The sequence below is a fragment of the Pipistrellus hanaki genome, assembly GCF_964339955.1.
Source record: "Pipistrellus hanaki genome assembly, chromosome: 1".
In the NCBI taxonomy this organism is placed as follows: Eukaryota; Metazoa; Chordata; class Mammalia; order Chiroptera; family Vespertilionidae; genus Pipistrellus; species Pipistrellus hanaki.
The window spans coordinates 38,025,139-38,048,075 of record NC_140503.1 but is presented as its reverse complement, the minus strand read 5'-3'; the positions used below and the strand labels follow the sequence as shown (position 1 = coordinate 38,048,075).

General features: G+C 39.6%; 1 protein-coding gene across 1 annotated transcript in view; it reads left to right on the top strand.

Annotated features, from left to right (window-relative positions):
• GNG2 (G protein subunit gamma 2) overlaps nucleotides 1–22,937 on the top strand; it is a 106,040-nt gene that overhangs the window by 7,757 nt on the left and 75,346 nt on the right. Inside the window, exon 2 of the mRNA XM_084888383.1 lies at nucleotides 13,740–13,782. The gene's annotated coding sequence lies outside the window, so the exon portion shown is untranslated. The remainder of the gene's footprint in view (nucleotides 1–13,739; nucleotides 13,783–22,937) is intronic.

Below are 22,937 nucleotides of genomic sequence, written 5' to 3'. Positions count from 1 at the left end.
TTGTTTCTGTGTGGTCAGTCCCCAAACTGATTCTCCATCCTGATCTCTCACCTACTCTCTAAACTTACACATCAAGCTCCTGGCAAACTTCCCAGAATATCCAACCCACTGACAGTGAAACTCACATGTCCCAAACAGTGCTGGCCGTCACCCTGCTCCATTCCTCAAAATTACCTTCTCACCTGATTCCATGGCTATTAATGACACTCACTCTCTCAGTCCCTCAATTATAAAATTCAATTTCACTATTTTTCTCATCAACAACACAAGTTGTAGCCAGTTGCATAGCACTTTACACTATCATTGAAAGTATATATTGCATGGCCAACATGGCTCAGTGGTTGAGAATCAACCTGTGAACTAAGAAGTCACAGTTTGATTCCCAGTCAGGGCACATGCCTAGGTTGTGGGCTCGATCTGACCCCCAGTGCGGGGCATGTAAGAGGCAGCCAATCAGTGATTCTCTCTCATCACTGGTGTTTCTATCTCTCTCTTCCTGTCCCTGCTTCTCTGAAATCAATAAAAATATACTCAAAAAAAACCCAAAGAAAATCTATCTTGACACTAGCTACTTTTTTCCATGTTGATAGCTCTGGGTTTAGGTCCTCCTAGCCCCCAGCTGGACTGGTTTGTTGTTTGTGTTCTTGCCTCTCCCTAGAACAATTTTTCTGCTTCTCCTTCCACATGTCACCCCCACAGTCTTTCTTCTCTAAATAGCCAAATTTCACCTTCCCCCTAAAGCTCAGTTCAAACGCTACCTTTTCCATAAAATCTTCCTTGCTCTCTTCCCTTTTCTCCCCAATAAGCAGCAATGTTCACCTCCCTGGAAATCTTTTGTTCTTTCATCACAGCAGTGTGCACATTCTAATGTGTATAATGGCAATCTGATTTTTTTTTCTTCCTTTTGCAAGATCTTTGAGAAGAATGCTCACACCCAGTTTCATCTTTATCTTCATTAGAGCACACAAAACAGTTTGGGTTTTCTTTTGTTTGTTTTTAACTTCAGCTTTATTGAGGTACAGCTTTCTAGAGGTCTGGTACACGAATCCGTGCATGGGTGGAATCCCTTGGCTTAGCCGGTTATCAAGGCCTACTAGAGGTCTGGCAGGCACAGGGGGAGGGACTGTGAGTATTGGCCAGCCAGTCAGGGGGGAGGAGGGGGCGGCCAGCTGGGTGGAGGAGCTGAAAGAGGTTGGCTGGCCAGCCAGGGGGAGGGGCTGCAGGAGGTTATCTGTGGGAGCACACTGTCCACCAGGAAGGCAGCTCCTGCATTGAGCATCTGCCCCCAGGTGGTCAGTGCACCATAGCAACTGGTTGACTGGTTGTTCCAGTCGTTCTGGTTATTCAGTCATAATGGTCACTTAGGCTTTTATATATATATATAATATAATTAATAAAATTATAAGATATTTAAAATATACATCATGGTGATTTGATATACATACACACTGTTAAAGATTACATACTCCTATCTAGTTAATTAACACATCCATCACCTTATCTGTCTATCTACTTATTTATTTTTATTTGGTGAGAACATTTAACTCCTCAAAAGCATTTCGTTTATAACGCACTCATTTAATGAACTCTTGAGCCACTTACTGTTTGATGCAGAGTGGGCTAGTCTAGGAGTTGTACTGGGGAAGCAGACAACTGACATAATTATGAAACCGTTAGTTAGTCCACACGTCTTAATTGAAGGTCTGTAATGTTTCACATGCACTTTGAGGGGCGAGGGGAAGTTGAATGAACAAAACAGGCCAATCCTTTGTTTCCTTAAAACTTACATTATAATATTAGAGAGACCCAGTAAACATATAAACCAGTATAAACTGGTGGTTCTTAGATCTGGTTGCACATTGGAAATCACTGAGAGGTACTTTATTTATTTATTTATTTATTTATTTTTACATATTTTATTGATTTTTTTTTATTGCCCCCCTCCCTCCCACACATCCCCTCCCCATAGTTTTATGTCCATTGGTTGTACTTATATGCATTTATACAAGTCCTTCGGTTGATCTATTAACTCCCCCTGACCTCCCTACCCTCCCCACTGTAATTTGACAGTCTGCCTGTTGCTTTACTATCTCTATATTTGTCTCTTGGTTCATCAGTTTATAATGATCTTTATCATCCACCAATGTGTGAGGTCATGTGGTGTTTCTCTTTCATTGATTGGCTTATTTCACTCAGCATGATGCTCTCCAATTCCATCCAGGTTGCTGCAAATGATGAGAATTCCTTCTTTTTTATGGCAGCATAGTATTCCATTGTGTAGATGTACCATTGTTTTTGGATCCAAACATCTGCTGACGGGCACCTAGGCTGTTTCCAAATTCTGGCTATTGTAGATTGTGCTGCTATGAACATAGGGGTGCATATATCCTTTCTGATTGGTGTTTCTAGTTTCTTGGGATATATTCCTAGAAGTGGGATTACTGGGTCAAATGGGAGTTCCATTTTCAGTTTTTTGAGGAAACTCCACACTGTTCTCCACAGTGGTTGCACCAGTCTGCATTCCCACCAGCAGTGCACGAGGGTTCCTTTTTCTCCGCAACCTCGCCAACACTTGTCGTTTGTTGATTTGTTGATGTTGGCCATTCTGACAGGTGTGAGATGGTACCTCATTGTTGTTTTGATTTGCACCTCCACTGAGAGGTACTTTAAAAAGCATACCTGTGACCCAGCCTCAACCCATACTCATTAGATCAGAATCAGCCAGGATTGGACCCCATTGACGAAAACAAATTGTATCAGGTGGTGGTAAGTGCTGAGATGGATTAAAATCAACATAGGTGGAATGATAGAAGTTGTGTGTGTGACAATGGTGGTACCAGGGAGTTTACTTTTATTAGGTAATACTCTGAGGAGGTGACATTTTCATTGAGCCCTATATTATGGTGAGGAGTCAGCCATAGGAAGATCTGGGGGAACAGCATTCGCAAGCAGAAAGTGCTGGGTTCTGAAATAAAGATGAGGTGAAATTTCAGAGGAAGTATGGCCTTTTTACATATATGTACCATAATCTAAAAAGAATGTCTTTCATCTACAAAAGAAGCTTTTTTAATTAAACTAGACAGACTGTAAATGTGAAACTTTGCTGTTCTATTGAATACTTGGTCTGGGCTTAATTTTATAGATCCATTGACTTACCCAGTCAAGGAGATGACTGTTTAATTATATTTTTCTACACTGCAATCAGTACTACAGGGCTTGCTGTCTGAATTAAACGCCAATCTCCTTGTTTAAAATAAACTTAGGTACTTGGTTTTGTCACTTCAGTAAATAAATAGAGAAAGCAGTAACTCTACCCTTAATTCTGGGGGGAGGAAGGGAGCAGGGAGCCAGGGAAAACACTCAGGAGTCATTCACACAGCATCCACTTCTCACTGGTGTTTGAATGAGCAAAGATCAACTCGTTTTAAGAATGAAGTTGTGAACTAGCATTTGTTGTACATTCTGTTTATGATGAGAAGAGTATCTTTGTATCAGGGACACTTTGGCTGCTAGTAAAAGAACACCCTACCAAATGGCTTAAACAATAGGGAACTTATCTCAAAACCTCCTGATAGGAGGGTAATTCCAGGGTTAGTCATAGGTGAACAATGTTCTTAGCAACCTGAATTCTTACTTTCCTCCCATTCTGACATCCTCAGCAGGTTGGTTCACCCCCTTAGGCCCACCCTGCAGTGCTGAGATGGCTACTACTGTTTCAGAATTATAGGCAGGTTTCAATGTCTAGAGGCACAGTGATGTGGTTAGTTTCTTCCTTTCTCTCTCTCTTCCCCCCCACCCCCCTCAATATATTTTATTGATTTTTTACAGAGAGGAAGAGAGAGGGATAGAGAATTAGAAACACTGATGAGAGAGAAACATCGATCAACTGCCTCTTGCATACTCCCTACTGGGTATGTGCCGCAACCAAGATACATGCCCTTGATTGGAATCGAACCTGAGACCCTTGAGTCTACAGTCCGATGCTTTATCCACTGAGCCAAACCTGTCAAGGCTCTTCCTTCTTCCCTCCTCTCTCCCTCTCTCCCTCAAGGCTCAAAAAAGTTAAATCACTTATCAAGGTCACACAAGTTTGAGTCCCAACAGTGATTCCATGGATTTCTCTTTGAAACCCACACACATACACTCCCTTGTTTTGGTTGATGAAGATGATCTAAGTAGATTGGAGAAAAGAATCTTGGAGGAAAATACAAAATGGCTGATGTCAGACTAAGTCAAGAAGACCCTCCTAAACAAATTATTCCAGAAGAAAATACATCAGCATCTATACAGTAATAAGGATAACATTTAATTTGGACAACCAGCCCAGCATGTCTGCATTGTAAAAATATATAATTAAATTGAGTCTTTATGACTGGTCAATTAAATCAATTTGATTGAAACAAAATCCACCCTGGGCCAAGATATGAGCTGGAGAGGTCAAGGTTCTATGTACAGTGTCTGCCAGACTTAAATGAAAACCTTGCTTTTTTTAGACAGGGATGCATTTTGATGATTGCAGCACCTGCAACAGAAGGAGTCATCTCTAGAATTTTCGATTATGAGTCATTTCACAAATAGGTTTTCACTTTCTAACTCTGGAGGCAACCTGCAGTTTCATTCTTGTTGCAGTTTTTTCTTGGTTCCTACCTTCCACCCTGGTATTCTATTTCAGAGGCTGAATCTGTGAAGCAGCAACAGTGAAAAAGGGAAATTTCCGGGAATTGACATTACTGCAGTGTTTTGACTGCTCATCTCTAAGTGTATTTCTGTGCATCCTCATCATTACAGACTAGGTATTCATGGTAGGAGTTCCTTCTCTGTAATAAATGATTGAGTGCTTCCTACTCTTATATTTGCATTTTAAAACAGAAAGTAAAGTTAATTTTTAGGCTTTGCCAACAGAGCTCTGTTTGAAAAGGGAATGTGTCTGATCTGTGCAGAACCATAGGGAAAAAAATGGTGAAAAATTTAAGCAGGGAAAAAAATTCCCTCATTTTTGAGGCTTTCCTTGGAAAACTCAATTCGTCCTTTGTTATCTTTTTAAACCTCATGATTGATGGTTGTGCTTAGGAAACCCTGTCATTTATAGGCACTAAAGACACTTCACTAACAGTTTTAGTTAACAGTTTTAGACCTCTCAGAGAGGGAAGACCCATAGCCATTGTGTTCACATAGAATAACCTCAACATTTATTTAAATTAAAATAATAAAATATTTAACTATGCAAAGGTGAAAAGTCCTAGGGGAAAACATGGTACAACTTGTCTTTTATTGTATCTTAAAATAACTCCAAAATACCATGGTGTAGAAAAAAATAACATCCTAAGGCTTCCTACACAGGATAACATGGTAACTAAAGGACATTGGAATCAGAATTTCTTGGACAAGTTGCTTAAAATTTATATCCCTGTTTCCTCATCTATTAAATGGGAGATTATAATGGCAAAACCTACTTCACAAAATTGTCAGGAGACAATGATATCATGTATAGAGAACATTTATTTAGCATAGTGCCTGACTTACAGCAATTATTCAGAAGTATAGCTATTATTATAATAGTATAATTGGTACTGTTACCACATGCTGGAGTAGGGTGTCTTTTATTCTCTTCTCTTTACACAATTCTTTTTTTTTTTTAATATATTTTATTGATTTTTTTTTTTTCCAGAGAGGATGGGAGAAGAATAGAGAGTTAGAAACATCGATGAGAGAGAAACATCCATCAGCTGCCTCCTGCACACCCCCTACGGGGGATGTGCCTCCAAAGTACATGCCCTTGACCAGAATCGATCCTGGAACCCTTCAGTCCACAGGCCGATGCTCTATCCACTTAGCCAAATCGGTTAGGGCTATTCACAGAATTATTACCAAATTCTAGCAGAAATGATTATGGCCCAATAGCAGTCACAGGTGCTCAGAACTTGGGGTAAGTAATCACTAAAGGGAGTCTATTTGTATGGGACGGTCACATGTTGACTTAGTCAAGCATCAGTCTCAAACATGTGCTATTTGCTCAGTAATCCATGTGCTAAGTCATAAATATTTCCAGTTTTCCTTCCCAATTCATGATAAGTTTATGTTTCTCTGTCCACTGTAGTTAGGTGTCGCCATGTATCCTATATTGTTCAGTGAAATGTGAGCAGAAATGACGTTTATCACTTCCAGGAAGAATCTTGTGAGAACCAGGGTATAAGCACATTCCTTGGTAACTGGCAGTTGTGGAGGCACAGAAAGCATGGCTGCTCTCTTAGGCCTGAGTCTTAAAGACAACACAGAGATAGTCCCTCCATGGACCCATAATGGACATGTAGTGAGAGTGAGAAATAAGCTTTGCTGTCTTGAGATTTTGGTTCTTAGTTTTTTGTTGTTATTGTTGTTGTTACCACAGTATAAACTAGCTTATCCTATTGAATACACTTTAAACTCTAGAGGAAAAATATAGTAACAGTACATAAAAGACGTAGCTGTTTGGAGATAGCAATGTTTAGTGACTATTTTGTGTGTACATGCATATTATATGTTGTATTACACATAAGCATCAGGAAACTTAGACTTTGAAGTTAAACAGATTGATATAAAAATTAGTTAAATTTATTATAAAATAAGATTTATCTCCACTTTATATAGAGGAAATCAACAAACTAACATTACCAGCATTTTTTTTTTTCTTTGAGGGAGTCCACCATGATGCTAAAGTCATGACTTTGAATGCTAGGCCCGATAGAATCATTAGGTAATGGTCTCTCTCGCCCGGAGCGTATTCTGAATAGTGATTTGTGAAGCAAAGGGGCTGACAGGAGATAATGCACTCTGTCGTGCCCTGGCTCTCCTCTCTGGTAATAAAATAGCCTTCCCTAACCCCTAACGGCTATTGCAATGCTCCAGTGAACACTGTTGCTTATATACAGAAGGTCTTAAATAATATGCATTGAGTAAATAAACGGAAGTAGTTCTCCTAAATGTGCTGGACTCTTTCATGTCTGCATTTAAAAAATAAACGTCTTTATTTTGGACATTAATTTAAAAACATCTCCGTGTTAAGGTACTTATTCTTTTTTATTACTTTACATATGACTGACCATGTAGCCACAGATTTAGGCTATTTTATTTGATATTTTTTACTCCTGATTATTCCACTTGGGTCCCTCAAACTGTTATGAAATCCCTTAATTATTTAAATTGGGAACAGATTAATTATCTCCAGTGTACAAACTCAAATTAGTTTCACTATTAGCTTGAGTTTTAAATTGATTAATCTTGGAGTGTTTAAGGAACCAGGTGAATTTTTTTTTTTTTTCATCCTTAAGGAAAAGGACATATTTGACTTGAAACTCTCTCCATCATCTCCATTATGCTAATAGAGGCAAGACATTTATCAGAAAACTTTGGGTAGATTTTATTAAGCCAGCCAGAAACCTGTGTGTCTGGAGCTTCTGGGGGGAACAATCTGTGAGTCATTTTAAAAAACAAACACACTCATCATCACGGTGCGTGTTGTTGCCATGGTGATTCGGCCTGTGGCGTTGGCTTGCTTGTGTTCCAGTAAAGGGGAGAAGGGGAGAGAAACTGAGAATTCAGAGCTTGGACTATCAGCTTCAATTATTGCAGGAAGGCATATAGGGTGTTCTTGAGAGCATATTGGCACAGTCATCGTCAGAGGGAAGTAAAGAAACCCTGGCATCCTGCCTGTGTTGTTGAATCTGAGTTGGCCATGTTACTGTTGGGTGTTGTGAGTCACAGGTGAGAAAAGGACCATTTGGTATTCTCTTGGGAAGAAGGTTTTTAATCTGATATATAATCCTATATAATAAAGAGCTAAAATGCTAAATAGGCCCAACAGCAGAACGACCATCCGGATGACCATCTGGATGACCTTGCAGATGAAGCCAGGGCTGTGAGGGCTGGCCAAGGCTGTGAGGGGCTGGCTGCGAAGGCCCAGCCCCTTACATGAATTTCGTGCACTGGGCCTCTAATTCCATATAAACCTCTATGGCCTGCCTGGTGAACTGTCTCGTAATCAGGTGCACAGAGCTTTAATGATCCTCTAAAAGGCACGAAATGCCACTAGCATAACATTATTGCAGATTTATTTATTTATTTATTTATTTATTTATTTTTAATATATTTTATTGATATTTTACAGAGAGGAGGAAGGGAAAGAGATAGAGAGCTAGAAACATCAATGAGAGAGAAACATCGACCAGCTGCCTCTTGCACACCCCCTATTGGGGATGTGCCCGCAACCAATGTACATGCCCTTGACCGGAATCGAACCTGGGACTTTTCAGTCCGCAGACCGACGCTCTACCACTGAGCCAAACCAGTTTTGGCCATTATTGCAGATTTAAAGGACCCTCAGTGCATTATTCTAAGCTGGTTAGAGACTGGTCTTCGTGAGGCCACTGTTTCAGATGTGGTTCCCAAGGAGACCAGGTATCTTTCCTGCATTTTGTGGAGCAGATGTGACTCCTTTAACTCGGACAGTCATCTAATAATGCTGGCCCCCTAGGTCACAGAGGAGAGCAGGCAGGTTCTATGAGCTCTGCCAAGTCTGTCCCCCCTCCAGGGGAGAGCGAAACAAAAAACACTGTTGATGGGCAGTCAACAGAGTTACTGGGCCAGTGGAATTGCTGCAAGAGTGATTCATTATGATTCATGATGGGGAACAAAAACACCCTGAAAGGAAAGGTATGAGTTAGTGCACATTTTTAAAAGAATGTTTCTTAGTTCACGTTGACAAGTCTATGTAGGTAGCCTCTTAAAATATACAGTAGTGCCCCATATCTGGGGGGGATGCATTTTAAGATCCCCTCAGTGGATACCTGAGCCATGTTTGCTTTTTCCTATACTTACATATCTTTTCACTTAAAGGAAGATTTTACATCTTTTTTTGCATATCTGAGTGCCAGTGTCACTGTGATTCGTGTGCTTTAGGGCCATTCTTAAGTAAAATCAAGGCTACTTGAACACAAACACTGGGTTACTGTGAAACCAATCTGATAATTGAGAAGGCTACTAAGCAACTAATGGACAGGTAGCAAAGACAGCCTGGATACACTGAACAAGGAGATGATTCTCATCCCAGGCAGCATGGAACAAGATGGTGTGAGATTTTATCGCCCTACTCAGAATGGCATGTAATTTAAACCTAATGAGATGTTCATTTCCGGGATTGTTCATTCGATATTGTTAAGCCATGGTTTACCATGGAAAGAAAACCATGGATAAGGGGTAAGTACTATAAATACTTGTCTACAATTTTATTTTTTTTTTAGAGTATTCCTCAAGCAGATTTTAAAGCATATTTATTTGGAGTTAAACAACTGTCCCTATTAAAACTATTTTTCAAAAGGTTTCAAATAAAGTGCCATGGGGTGTGACTAAAGGTCATACAAACTCGGAGCTTATGTGTAATCTGTGTACTGGCATAGGATGTAATAACTACTTCTCATAAGTAGAGATTTCATTTATTCTCATAGGTGGGGAGAAGGCACATGTTGCCAAACTTATTCTGGGCTATCTTAATTTTCCTTTTTTATATATTTTAATTGATCTTAGAGAGGAAGGGAGAGGGATAGAGAGATAGAAACATCAATGATGAGAGAGAATCATTTCTCGGCTGCTTCCTGCACGCCTCCTACTAGGGGATTGAGCCCACAACCTAGGTGTGTGCCCTTGGCCAGAATCAAACCTGGGACCCTTCCGTCCACAGGCCGAAGCTCTTATCCACTGAGCCAAACCAGCTAGGGTCAATTTTCTTAACATTAGTAAGCAAAGCTTAACTTATAATTTTCTTATGATGATCAAATTAATTCATGGTGATTATGAAAAATTTGGAAACTGAGGGGAAAATTGGAAAATACTTAAGTTATAAAGAAAAAATAAGAATGACCCTTTCTTTGTTTTAAATATATTTTATTGATTTTTTTTTTTTAGAGAGGGAGAGGGATAGAGAGCTAGAAACATTGATGAGATAGAAACATCGACCAGCTGTCTCCTGCACACCCCCTACCGGGGATGTGCCCACAACCAAGGTACATGCCCTTGACCGGAATCGAATCTGGGACCTTTTAGTCCACAGGCTGACGCTCCATCCACTGAGCCAAACCGGTTTCGGCAAGAATGACCCTTTCGCCGAAACCGGTTTGGCTCAGTGGTAGAGCGTTGGTCTGCGGACTGAAAGGTCCCGGGTTCGATTCCGGTCAAGGGCATGTACCTTGGTTGCGGGCACATACCCAGTAGGGGGTGTGCAAGAGGCAGCTGATAGATGATTCTCTCTCATCGATGTTTCTAACTCTCTATTCCTCTCTCTTCCTCTCTGTAAAAAATCAATAAAATATATTTTTAAAAAATGACCTTTCTATTAATTAGGTTGTTGGTTGAATAGTGTGTAAGAGACCTGATTTGATAGTGGCTAACACATGTTAGGAGTTACTTCCCTTTCCCATAGCAATCCAGAGGTGAGTGGTCCAGGGCTGGTAAGATAGCTCTGCTCCACAGAATGGAGGGACCCAGGCTTCTGCTGTCATGTTGTTCCATCATCCCTAGCATGCTTCCCTTGCTTTATGGTCCAACGTGGCTTGCCGTAAGGACCCCACTATAACCATCAAGAAGGGAGAAAGTTGAAAGGGGAAGGCATGACCCAGAAGTTGCACATATCATTTTTGTAGCATCCCTTTGCACTTTGACTCATGGGCACATAGCATCAAGGGAGGCTAGGGAAAGTAGTTATTTTTGACGTGTATATGGTATGTGCTATTAGGTCTAGTAATAATTAATGTCGTTTTCTAATACTTTTTAAAATCAAATTTATTTAAACAATACAACAAAATTTAATCAACAATATAGTTGCCGTTGTTTTCTACTACTTGTGCCCAACGCTCAGGAAGCATTTTAATCCCTCTGTTGTAAAATTCTTGTGATTTTGATGCAAAAAATTCGGTCAATGCATTTTTGAGGCATTCTTCATTATTAAATTTTTTTCCAAGAAGAAAGTTTTGCAAAGAACGAAACAAATGGTAATCAGAAGGGGCAATATCAGGAGAATATGCAGGTTGAGGGAGAACTTCCCATTCCAACTGGCGCAGTTTTTCAGCAGTGATTCTTGCAGTATGCGGTCGTGCGTTATCGTGGTGAAGAATTACGCCCTTCCGATTAATCAGCACGGGTTCTTTTTCTCTTAAAGCTTGGGCTAACCTTTCCAATTGGGCACTATACACTGCACTGGTAATGGTTTGGTTAGATGGTAAAAGTTCATAATGAAGAATTCCTTTAAAATTCCACCAAACACACAACATCACTTTTTTCGCATGCAAGTCAGGTTTTGGGGTGGGCTGCGGAGCCTCATTTTTGTCCAACCATTGAGGCCGCCTTTTCAAATTAACATACAGCACCCATTCTTCATTTCCGGTAACAATTTGCTCTAAAAACGGCAAACGGTTTTGACGAGAGAGGAGCGAACTGCAAATTGTGACTCTTTGATTACGGTTGTTGTCGGTCAACTCATGAGGAATCCATTTTCCAAACTTTTGGACTTTGCCAAGTGCACGCAATTGATTGGAAATTGTTTTTTGTGAACAATTTAAAGTTGTCGCAAGCTCTTGTTGGGTAATTTGAGGATTTTGCACCAAAAGAGCTTGAAGAGCTTCTTGATCAAAATTGGACACACGGCCTCGACCACTCTTGTCATCTAACGAAAAATTTCCCTCGCGAAATTTCTCAAACCAACGCTGGCATTTTCTGGCGCTAACTGCATCTTGACCAAGAGCACTACAGATGTTTTTTGCAGCCTCACTTGCTTTTCTTCCTAATTGGAACTCGTAAAGCATGCAGTGCCGAATATGCTCTTCATCCGCCATCTTCTTAGCCCTAGTTCTGCAACAAAAACCAAACCAAACACAAACTTTTTCAAGCAAAACTTGTTAATTGCACTTCACACATTCTGTAGATACCACGTGTTTGAAGGTTATGTCAATACAAGTCAACGCCAAGCAAGATTTTAAACAAATGTTTAAAAACGACATTAATTATTACTAGACCCGATAGTTTAGAATTCAATATAAGCATGGAATAAAAAGAGAGGATACTGGGGCATGTATAACAATTTCTGCTACTCCCATTATTCTATACAAGGAGATAATACACTGTTTACATTTGTATGTATCTCTTTCTAATAATTTTTTCTAGAAAAAAACTATATATCAGTAAGATTATATATAATATTTACTAGAAAATATTACATATTATATGTTAAATGAATATTACTTATGAAAAATACGTAAAATGTATTAGAGTTATCATGATTTATAAATATGTATATTAGAACATTAGTTGATTTGTAAATATACATATACTCTATAAAATGTGCATTTTTTATCGCTTAAAAATTTTTTAATTCACTTTTAAAGTGCTATCATGTAGAGTCTTTGTTTTGTTTAATAGGTTGTATTTGATATTTAGTCTGTTTTTTAACACATGGTAATAATTTATTGTCTATAATTTTGGATTTTGTTTATTTATTTTTGAATAAAGTCAAGGAATAGCATCACTAAGAAAATGACTGAGAATATATTTGAGGATCTTGCAAAATGCTGCCAAACTGCTTTCCAAAGAAGTTGTGCTGATTCATGCTGCTGCCAATAACACATGAGGTTGCTGGAGCACCCTGGACAGGCTCATTTTGCTAGTTCCACTAATCACTGTTCTCTCTAGGGTTCATTCTCTGAAAATAGGTTGTTTTTGCCCTTACCTTGTGCTTTCGTTATTATTCTTATTCCTTTGCTGTCATTAATCATGGTAACAGTTTCCTAATAATGTTGGTTTATTTAAAAAACATAGGATTCCTTAAAGTCACCTGGGACTGTGATTGGTTGGGTTGAGACTATAGCACATGTGCCAGTCTTAAGCGATGTGAGATCGCTAGGGACACTGATGTTCCTTAGGACGCAATGTGAATTGGGTTTGCACCCTTAGTCAGTACTTTAGATGTGAGGCACCTCTTTGCTCTGAGATGCAACAAAAGAGGACTGGTAAAGCACTTCCTGGGGCAGAGGTGATTCCCTTTGAGCTGGGTGCTGAGGAGCTTTTCAGTAATAAAGAAGCTCCTGAGCATGGGAACTTCCTTAAATATGCAAAATTAGGCCACAAATCTGCTCAACTTCCTCAGAGGTCACTAGTGCCTTGGTGTATAGGAATCTCTACTTTTAAACAGCTCACAGAAGCTTTGGATGCTAAAGATGCTTTTAAAACTACTAACTTATCCACCCACCCTCTTAAAGTGCTAGATACTCACAAATGGAACTCCAATTCCAACCCCAACACCTAGAGAAGGAGTGTGCTCCATCTCTGTCACCTGGGTCCTGCTGGGAGCCAATCGGGTTAGGTGAGGGGAAAGCTTGTTTTTATTCATCTCACCGGTACCCAGCCTCTGTCACGAAGAACTCGGCTCTCCCCAGGGCCCTCGACTTTGTGTTTTCATGTTTTCTTGCATGCTAGGGATGTTCGCAAAGAAAGGAGCTTCTATCTCCACAAATATATCTCTTAAAAGAAAAAGAGTTAACAAGATGTCTGCTTCTTGACTCAGAAGTATAAACCTATCAGACCTCCCTGCTCTTGCAGCCATGTGGCCATCACCACCAAATCCCGTTCACAGAAACATCCATTTGCTTGTTCAGCTTGTGTATATCATGTTATTTCTCCTTTTTCTAAACAATACCTTTTCCTCTCTGCTTTCTTGACAGCCCGGGATCGTCTAGTGAGCTTTAGGCTTCGGGCACTGAAAAGGTAAGGCTTTTGAAGTATTTTCCTCCAGGATCTTGAATCTCACCAGAAGTTCAAGAGGAAAATAAGTGTCTGAAGTGATGCTACAGAGGAAAGCATTGGACATGTGATATTTATCAAACATTCATAGCATCTGTAGCAATATTGACGTGACTTCAGGATTTAAAGGGGGAAGATGGCTTTCCTTGATAGTTTAAACCAGATTTCTCACACAGATTCCCCGATTTTCTTCTTAAACCCGAGTTGGAGAGCCTGTGAGGTCGCTGCCTTAATAAAATGTATTTCTGTGGCACTAAACATGACGACGTGGTTGCAGCTGTTGAGAACATGCCCTGGGAAATGGAGATGTTATGTAAATCAGAGATTATTAGCTCAAGAGAGGGGTGAGCTCTGTTCTTAACAGGTTGGTTGTAGACATTGTAAGTACATTTCCAGAAGCAACAACAATAACTGCATTAAAGGGGCAGTTTAATGCTGGTGGGGTTTCTCCTTGAAGAAGCTGACTTGGCTTTGAAACTAGCTAAAGCCATTGTAATCTTTGGGTCTCCATATTGCTGAGACAGGTGATAATGTATGTGTTCGCCCCAACCAAGATATACCGTTTCCTTTAGTCCGTGACTTGGATTGCCATTCTCTCTTTTTAAATTTCACTTTATTATGAAAAATTTTAAGCACATACCCAAATCAAGAGAATAATATAATGGCCGTCCATAGCCCTACTCATTTAATTTTAACAGTTATCAACTCACAGCCAGTATAATTTTATTTATACCCCCACCCACTTCTCTTCTTTTCCCATTGGTTTATTATGACAGTGGCTTGAATTTGGTTGTTGAATCTTTAATATTTATTTACGTAATTATTTAGCGGCTACAGTAAAATACTAATAAGAAATAAAACCTATTATAACTGACTTAGTTTACTGGAGCTAGTAATTCATCCATTTATTCTTTCAGCAAATATTTATTATCTACTAGTGTCAGAACCTTCTTAGAATAAGAGAGCCAATTTTCCCACCTCACATTTATGAAGTCCTCAAATTTGGACTTCTGACATCTCCAAATGAGGTTATCTGTCGGAGATACTCTGACAAAATTAAAAGATGACACTCATCATATAATTTTAATTGTTAAATGTAAACATTTAAAATGTGCCACAGTTTTTAAAACCTATTTTGACATTTTTTCACTTCTGAATATACTGGAAACTTAAAAACACAAGACACTTTTCCCAACCCTCTCATGTACCTTCTTATTTTAACATAAATATTTGTTCAATTACCTGCCCCCCTTTCAAGAATATAAGCTCTGAGAAAGCATTTTGCCTTTAGTGTCTAGCAAGGTGTCTGGCACTTGTTATACACTGAGTGGACAGATTATTATGATCTCTGAATGCATACTAATCTGGCCACTCTGTGTGTGTGTGTGTGTGTGTGTGTGTGTATATATATATATATATATATATATATATATATATATATATATATATATATATGAATGACCTGGTGCATGAATTCGTGCATGGTTGGAGTCCATGGGCAGTTGGCTGGCCTGCCTGCTGCTGAACTTCTGGTCAAGGGGACAATTTTCATATTAACCTTTTACTATATAGGATATGCACTGAGTGGCCAGATTATTATGAGTTCAGAGATCATAATAATCTGGCCACTCAGTGTATATTTAATACAGTTGTTCAATGAATGAACATATGAGTGAATAGCAGGTTCTGGGAACATGAAGATGAAAAACACACAGGCCTTGCCCCAGAGTTGCTCAGTCTCATGGGAGAGAGAAGCTTGCAAATAGGAAGTCTCTGATCAGAGTGCTCTGGGTGAGAGAGGAGAGGACCTATGTGGTGGGGAGTTTGGTGAGAGGCTTGATGGACAAAGAAGCATTTATTTGAGCTAGGACATGAAGTGCCATCGATGAGAAAAGTTATAGAAAGGAATTCTGGGAATAAGGAAAAGTTATAGAAAGGAATTCCGGGAATAAGGAAAATACACCAAGTCCCCAAAAAGCACAGTGGAACCTTTAGAAGTTAACAATAGCCTCAGCTTGGGAAGTGGCCTACTACAGAGATGTAGCTTGAGAAGCAAGCCGATGAAGCTTGGGAACACTAGGGCCAAGCTCAAGAGTGGATTCTACAATACTTTGAGTGGGAAGCCAGAGAAGGAGACATAATTCTTTTTAAGGATAATTCCTTAGGCTGCAGAGTAACGTATAAAGCCATGGAGAGAGACTAAAGGAAGGGAGGCCAGTAGATCTTGGGTTAGGAAATGAAGGGCTGATATGGGAGAGCTGATGGAATTGCTGATCAAGGATGAGAAGTAAAGGAAGGAAGACATCTGGAGTAACTGCCAGATCTCCCTTTTGGGAGATGATATGGGTCGTGATAACGGGGCTACAAATACAGGAAGAGGCTTCAACTCCATGGAGTGGCCACATCCAGGTAGCTATGTCCCAGAGGCTGCTCATAGGCGGATACTGAGCAGTGGTTCCCAGTCCTGGCTGCACATCAGAATTTCCAGGGAAGAGTTCACCTGCAGACCCTCCCCAGGCCAGGTGAATCAGAATCCTGGGGCCAGGGGCCTGGATAGCTGCAGTTTCTAGAAGCTTCCTAATGTGCAGCCAGGCCTGAGAATCTCTGGTTAAGACCATGTATAGCTTTTGCTACTCCGTAAAGAGGTTCTTTTGGAGTTCAGTATTTAATATCTTACAGGTGAGGGTTGAATTGTTCCTATGTTCTACCAAATCTTACTAATAATGAAGACTGTTATATAAGTATTTGACATTCTTTGTCTAACATTCGGGTTGATTACTTCCAAGCTAATACATGTTTTTAAATAGCTTAAATCCAAGCAGAATTTCTACTCACCTGGAAGCATTTTTGCTCCTTGCAAAATTATTGGTTTCAGTTTTGCTCAGTGGTTCCTTATGTAAGTGGTCTCCGCGCTAACAAGCTAAAGGAAGAAACTAAATAAAGTAGACGTGTAAAAAGAAGTGGTGTTTTGTACTGTCGTAGGGATTGCGAGCATATTTGCTCCAGTGCTAAAATCTATTTTTTAAGTCTATGCAGAGAAGCAAAAATGAAACACTGGGTAAGCAACAATCAAATATTGGGTTTAAAGCAAAATACTACTAAGGCATCATGCAAATTAAATAGTAGCAATGATGAAGAATATTTTTTGTCCTGTCACTACTGTAACAAATTGCCACACACTGGTATAAAAGGAAACCATTTTATTATTTTACAGTTCTGCTTGCAGGTTCGGCTGTGCAGGGATCTCACTGGGCTAAAAGCAAAGGGTCAACAGAGCTGAGTCTCTTTCTGGAAGAATTCATTTCTTTGGCTTTTATGGCTTCTAGGGTCTGATTTCCCCCATCTTTAAAGGCAACAACATCACATCTCTGTGTCCTTCTATCGTAATTACGTCTAATTCTGAACTCAGGCAGAAAAGTTACTTACTTTATTTTAAAGACCCATGTTATAAGATTTGGAACACCTGGATCATCTAGGATAATCTCCCCTTCTCAGTGTTCTTCATTAATCACATCTTCAAAGTCCCTTTATCCACCTAGCGTTACTTATTGATGGGTTCGAGGGATTAGGACTTGTTCTTATTTGGGGGCTATTATTTTGCCCACTCCAAAGTAATTAATTTTTCTAATCTCTTTAGAAGGTAGGAATGCTTCAGGGAGCAGAGATAAAATGATCTAACATTTTATTGTTTGGGTTGAGAAGCCTTAGAGTTCCTAAATTGATGAAGCAGGTCCTTGTCTTGTTTCTGCAAATCCTATTTTCTAGATAGAGGCACTGAAGGCTTTTGGTTTTCTTGGAGTGTTTGGCCTGGGGTCAGTGGACAGGTTGAAGTCCATGGGCTCCATTCTTGGCCAGGCTTCCTGCTACTCTCCGTGTGGCCCCTGGAGAGTGCTGCTTTTGGCACTTCTCCAACTCGGAAAAGTTTACCTACAGTGTGCAGGTTCCAAGGTCTTTGAATAGCAGCAAAGAAATGTAAGAGTTTTATTTTATGCTGTTATGTCTGCCTACCATCTTATACTTTATTTATTAGGCTCTAAAATGTGAAAATTGATGGAAAAAATAACATACTATGTCAAAGCCTCACTATAGCTGTATTTACTAATTTCTAGGGATGGTTTCATTTCCTCCATACATTAGGTAGGTCATCCCAAACAACGTAAGAAAGCATTTCTTAATCTAGTGAATGAAATCAATCTCTGGGTTAAATTTTTTTGAAAACCATCTCTAGAATAGAATGTGGATAGAGTTTGTTTTTTATGGAAATTTAATGTTTTTCCCACCTATTTTTGTAGCAATCCCCTTTCTATTCATTTCTAGACCCTTCAGCAATGCAGATCTGAAGGCCAAAGCTAGGGCTCTCGGTAGAGCAACACACCATCCTCGTTTGTTGAACTGAGGTGTTCCTTGAACATGGGACCTTCAGTGCTGAAACTAAGATAATATCGGGACAGATCGGAACAGTTGGTCAACCCAGATGTCTGACACATGGCTCTGGTGGAAAGTGGCTGTCATGTTGATGAATTAAAATAGAAATGTTGATTGAATTAAACAATGACAACAACCCTCAAGGTTTGGGTAGACAATAAGGGTGAATCTAACTCTTAGAACACGTATCCACATATATGTGTTTGCCCATATCAACTTAAAAAACAAAACAAAACTAAGATTCACAGCTAAGAACAAACAGCATTTTTGAAATATTATATGTCATAGCCTGCCCTTGCCATTCTCCAGTGTCACCAGCAAACTCCTGCACGATGTCTCTGATGATCACAGCTTTGATGACTTCATTATTGAGGTGACCACAGGACCTCGTTGAATCTTTCTCGGCAAGTCAGCACGTATGGAAATTATACGATCCAAGATTCCCAAAACATCATAAAGCTCTCTTACTTTAAATTCTGCCTTTTGTAGAACTCCCCTCTCCACCTCCCTTAAGACTATTCATTCAGGAACAGGCAAAGATTAGGAAGTTTAACTTGAATGCTCCCAGGGGAAAGGATTGGAATGGATAATGGCTTGGAGTCTTATTCAGCACCAAGAACTTGGTGCTTTCTGACCTCCCAGTTGTAGAGCATAAACGACTTAGTGATGTAAATGACTCTATCCATTGCAAAATCAGCCTGAGAAAACAGGAATACTAAAGGTCCAAGGCCCTCATCCCTTACATTTTTATGGTCTCCATAGAGATTTTTGCTCTCTAAGCCATGGGGACTAAGCAGAGGACTGTAAGTGTACCTGAAAGAGCAATAAATTAGCTCTTTCCAAATAGATATTTGACTTTTAGAGTTGATGGTGATTTGTGTGTATGTGTGTATTTGTCCCCTATCTTCCAAACTGTCCTAGTTGATAGCTTCAAAGAATTCTCTTTCAATTTTTCATCCTTTTTTTTTTTTAATCCATAAAAAGATTGAGCACTATCAGGGTAGGATCTGGGTTTCTGACAAGGGTAGGAATTGGATAGAATTGTGAATTATTTTGATATTCTCCTCAATTTCTTTTTGGGGCTCTTTTCTTGTAGGACTCCCAATCTTGGTTTTATTTTAAGACCAGCCTTATTTCATCTTTGAACTTCTGTTGTGTGTTTTTTGTGTGAATCAAACAAGTTGTAGCAAAAATGAAAGCAGGTCAAATCATGATGTTGTCATTTAAACTGAACTTGTATTCTTTTCTGAAGAGAAATTAGAGAGTAAGTATAAATGAGATCCAAATGATTACTCCAGGTACAAGGTATTTTTGGCACAGGGGAAAGGTCTGGAAACTAGACGGAAGTGATGACTACGCCTCTTTGTGAATGTACTAAATGCCTTTGAATTGTGCACTTTAAGATGGTAAATACTATGTGAATTTTCCAATTAAAAAATATCAATTGAACTTCCAGGGATTTTTTTTTAAAGAGACTGTTTCTCCTTCTCTTAAAATTTTGCAAGAAAAATTTGTTTTTAAGTAAAAGAATTTAAAACAGTGGACTTTCTTCCACCTCTCTTGAGATAGAGGTTTTATCATTGAAGCTGGAAAGTTTTTTAATACCCTATAATAGCAGATCACAATTGGATATGATAAAATGGAAAGATGTGGTAACTTTAATGAAATGTGAGCATGAAAACAAATTTCATATAAAGAAATGTTTTTAGGAAAATACCTCCTTAGGCAGGTTTCAGGGCTGTCACCTGGTCAAAGTCTGATGCCAATTTGTTTAAGGGATGACTCTGCTGGGTTTCTACATACAATCTTTGGTTTAATGATGAAACGTTAAGGTTTTTTATTCCTTCTAGATTCAGAGACAACAATTTTGACCTTTCTACAGAGATGTAACTAGGCAACCAGTATAGCACTTAGCCAGTGCTTAGCATCCAAACTTCATAGCCATTGCATCATTTTGAAAAAATACTATTTAAATCTGGCCTTTGGGTTTGGCCTTTGCTGCTATATAACCTTTAATTTCTTAGAAAACATCATGCAAACCCCCATATATAAAACAGCATGGTTCCTAGAAGCCCAGCATCCTCTACTATTTGCAAGGAAGTGAGCTTCCAAGAATAGTGGCAGCCACATGCACTGTGCTTTATAATCGGGAATTAAGAAAGGAGGTTTTATTGTTAGTGTTTGAAGGTGTAAGAATTTAAAGCCATCTCCTCAGCAGGTGGTAATGAGCATTCCTAACAAAATGATTAATGGAAAACACACATTCACAGAGATGAAAGCTGGCTTTTATTCTAGTGAAGTTGACTTTACTTTGCTGGATAGGTAGTAACTAGGAATACCCAGTATGATCAACAAACAAGAATGCATTGAAAGTTTTTGATGTTAGACACTATACTGGGTATGTACTATATTTATTTTCTCTGATAACCATGCTTTTAATTGTTTATTATGAATGTCTGAGTGTGATTTTAAAAATCCAGGTAGTAGACATGGGAATAAATGAAAAACAAGTTTCTTTTCAAACACCAGCTTCTAGCCCCACCCCCTAGAGGTAACCACTGTTAATAGTGTCTTACGTGTTTCAGAATTTTTTGAAAGTGACTATGATAAGTGCCATTAAACCATCTGTTCCTGCCCTAACTGGTCTGGCTCAATGGATAAAGCATTGGCCTATGGACTGAAGGGTCCCAGGTTCAATCCCAGTCAAGGGCATGTACCTTGGTTGCGGGCACATCCCTAGTAGGAGGTATGCACAGGGCAGCTGATTGATGTTTCTCTCCCATCGATGTTTCTAACTCTCTATCCCTCTCCCTTCCTCTCTGTAAAAAAATCAATAAAATATATATTTTAAAAAAAATAAACCATCTGTTTCTGAGCTTCTCTTCTGAACGACATCTTTTAATTTGAAACTCTCCGGGAGACTTCTTTTTGAAATGTGTCTTTTAAAACTGAAAAAGTAAAAATGTCAGAACCAGCGTGATGCTTTCAGTGGGCTGGTGGTAGAGAGAGCCGTTAACTGCAGAATGGCAATATGGAATTTTGGTCTCCCTAGAATTTGCATGCAGAACTTAGGGAATAAACCTTAAGGTTGTGCTTTATGATTTTCCAAGGCATCCGGAGCACATTATCTGCCTTTATCCTTTTGATGACCCTGTGACGCAGCAGTTGTTTACTTGGCCTTACCAAGGAGGAAGCTGTGGTCCAGGAGGTTAAGTAGCTTGCCCACAAGCACAGCTGAAGGGTGACAGGCTCAGGACTAGAACACGAGCCTTTTCTAGGTTGTACTCCGGCAATCCACACTGGTAGCTGCGGGAATGGGAAGCGCCGGGCGCAGGAACACGCTGTGGCTCCAGCAGTGACCAGCTGCGCTGGAAAGGGGAGCCATGCTGGACTTGCAGTCCAAAGATCCCTTATGCAGTTGTTCTGATTCCGTCCCCTGGGCAGATTGTTTAATGAATGCATGCAAATTAGGGTGGCTGGCTCTCTCCCCACAACCTCCTCACCGGCTTTGTCTATTCCTGTTTTGTTTGTTTGTTTGTTTGTTTGTTTGCGTAATACTGGCCACAAGGGCGGGGACTTGACCCAGGCTGGGGAAGCCCTGACCTCAGGAGCTGGTTCAAAGGGTAGACAATAGGTTCTTCCGCTGGAATTTCCCAGCTCAAGTTGAGGGAAGAGAGGTTCTAAGACAGTAAGAAGCACTGAAGGCCTGTTGAGAGAATGAAATCTAATGCGCAGAGGGAAAGAGAGACAGAAAGACAGAAACAGACAGATAAAAGCAGAGAACATAGTAACAGAGTCCATGAATCCAGTCGATGTGAGCCAATACATTCCCATATTTTTGCTTAAGCTAATTTAAGTTGCAACTAAACGAGTCTTGACTAATATCTCCAGGCCTTTGTTTCCTCATCTGTAAAATGGAGGGGTATAATATTTGCCCTGACTACATCTGAACTAAAGTAGTCCCTGCTTATCCACAGGGGACACATTCCAAACCCTCAGTGGATGCCTGAAACCTCGGATAGTACCGAATGCTCTATATATACACGATTTTTCCTTATACTTCCGATAAAGTTTATGAATTAGGCACAGTAAGAGATTAACAACAATAACTAATCATAAAATAGAACAGTTACAACAGAATACTGTGATAAACGTTATATGAATGTGTTCTCTCCCTCAGAATATCTTTACACTAACCCTTCTTTCTTGGGATGATATGAAATGAGACGATGCCTATGTGATGAGATGAAGTGAGGTGAATGACGTAGGCACTGTGACATGGAGCTAGGCTACCATAAGGGTTACTTGAACACAAGCACTGTGGTGCCATGACAGTCCGATCCGATAACTGAGACAGCTAAGTGACTAAGGCGTGGGTAGGTATACAGTGAGGATACTCTGAACAAAGGAATGATTCAGGTCCCGGGTGGGATGGAGCTGGCTGGCATGAAATTTCATTATATTACTCAGAACAGTTTGCAATTTAAAATTTATGAATTGTTTACTTCTGGAATTTTCTATTTAATCTTTTTAGATTGCAGTTGCCTGGGAGTAGCTGAAGCTGTGGAAAGCAAAACTGGATTGGGGTGGAGGGGGCTGCTGCATTGTAAAGATCAGTTGAAATAATAAATAGGAGGGCACTTTGTAAATTGCAAAATGCTGTATAAAGACAAGATAGTATTATTCATTGATGT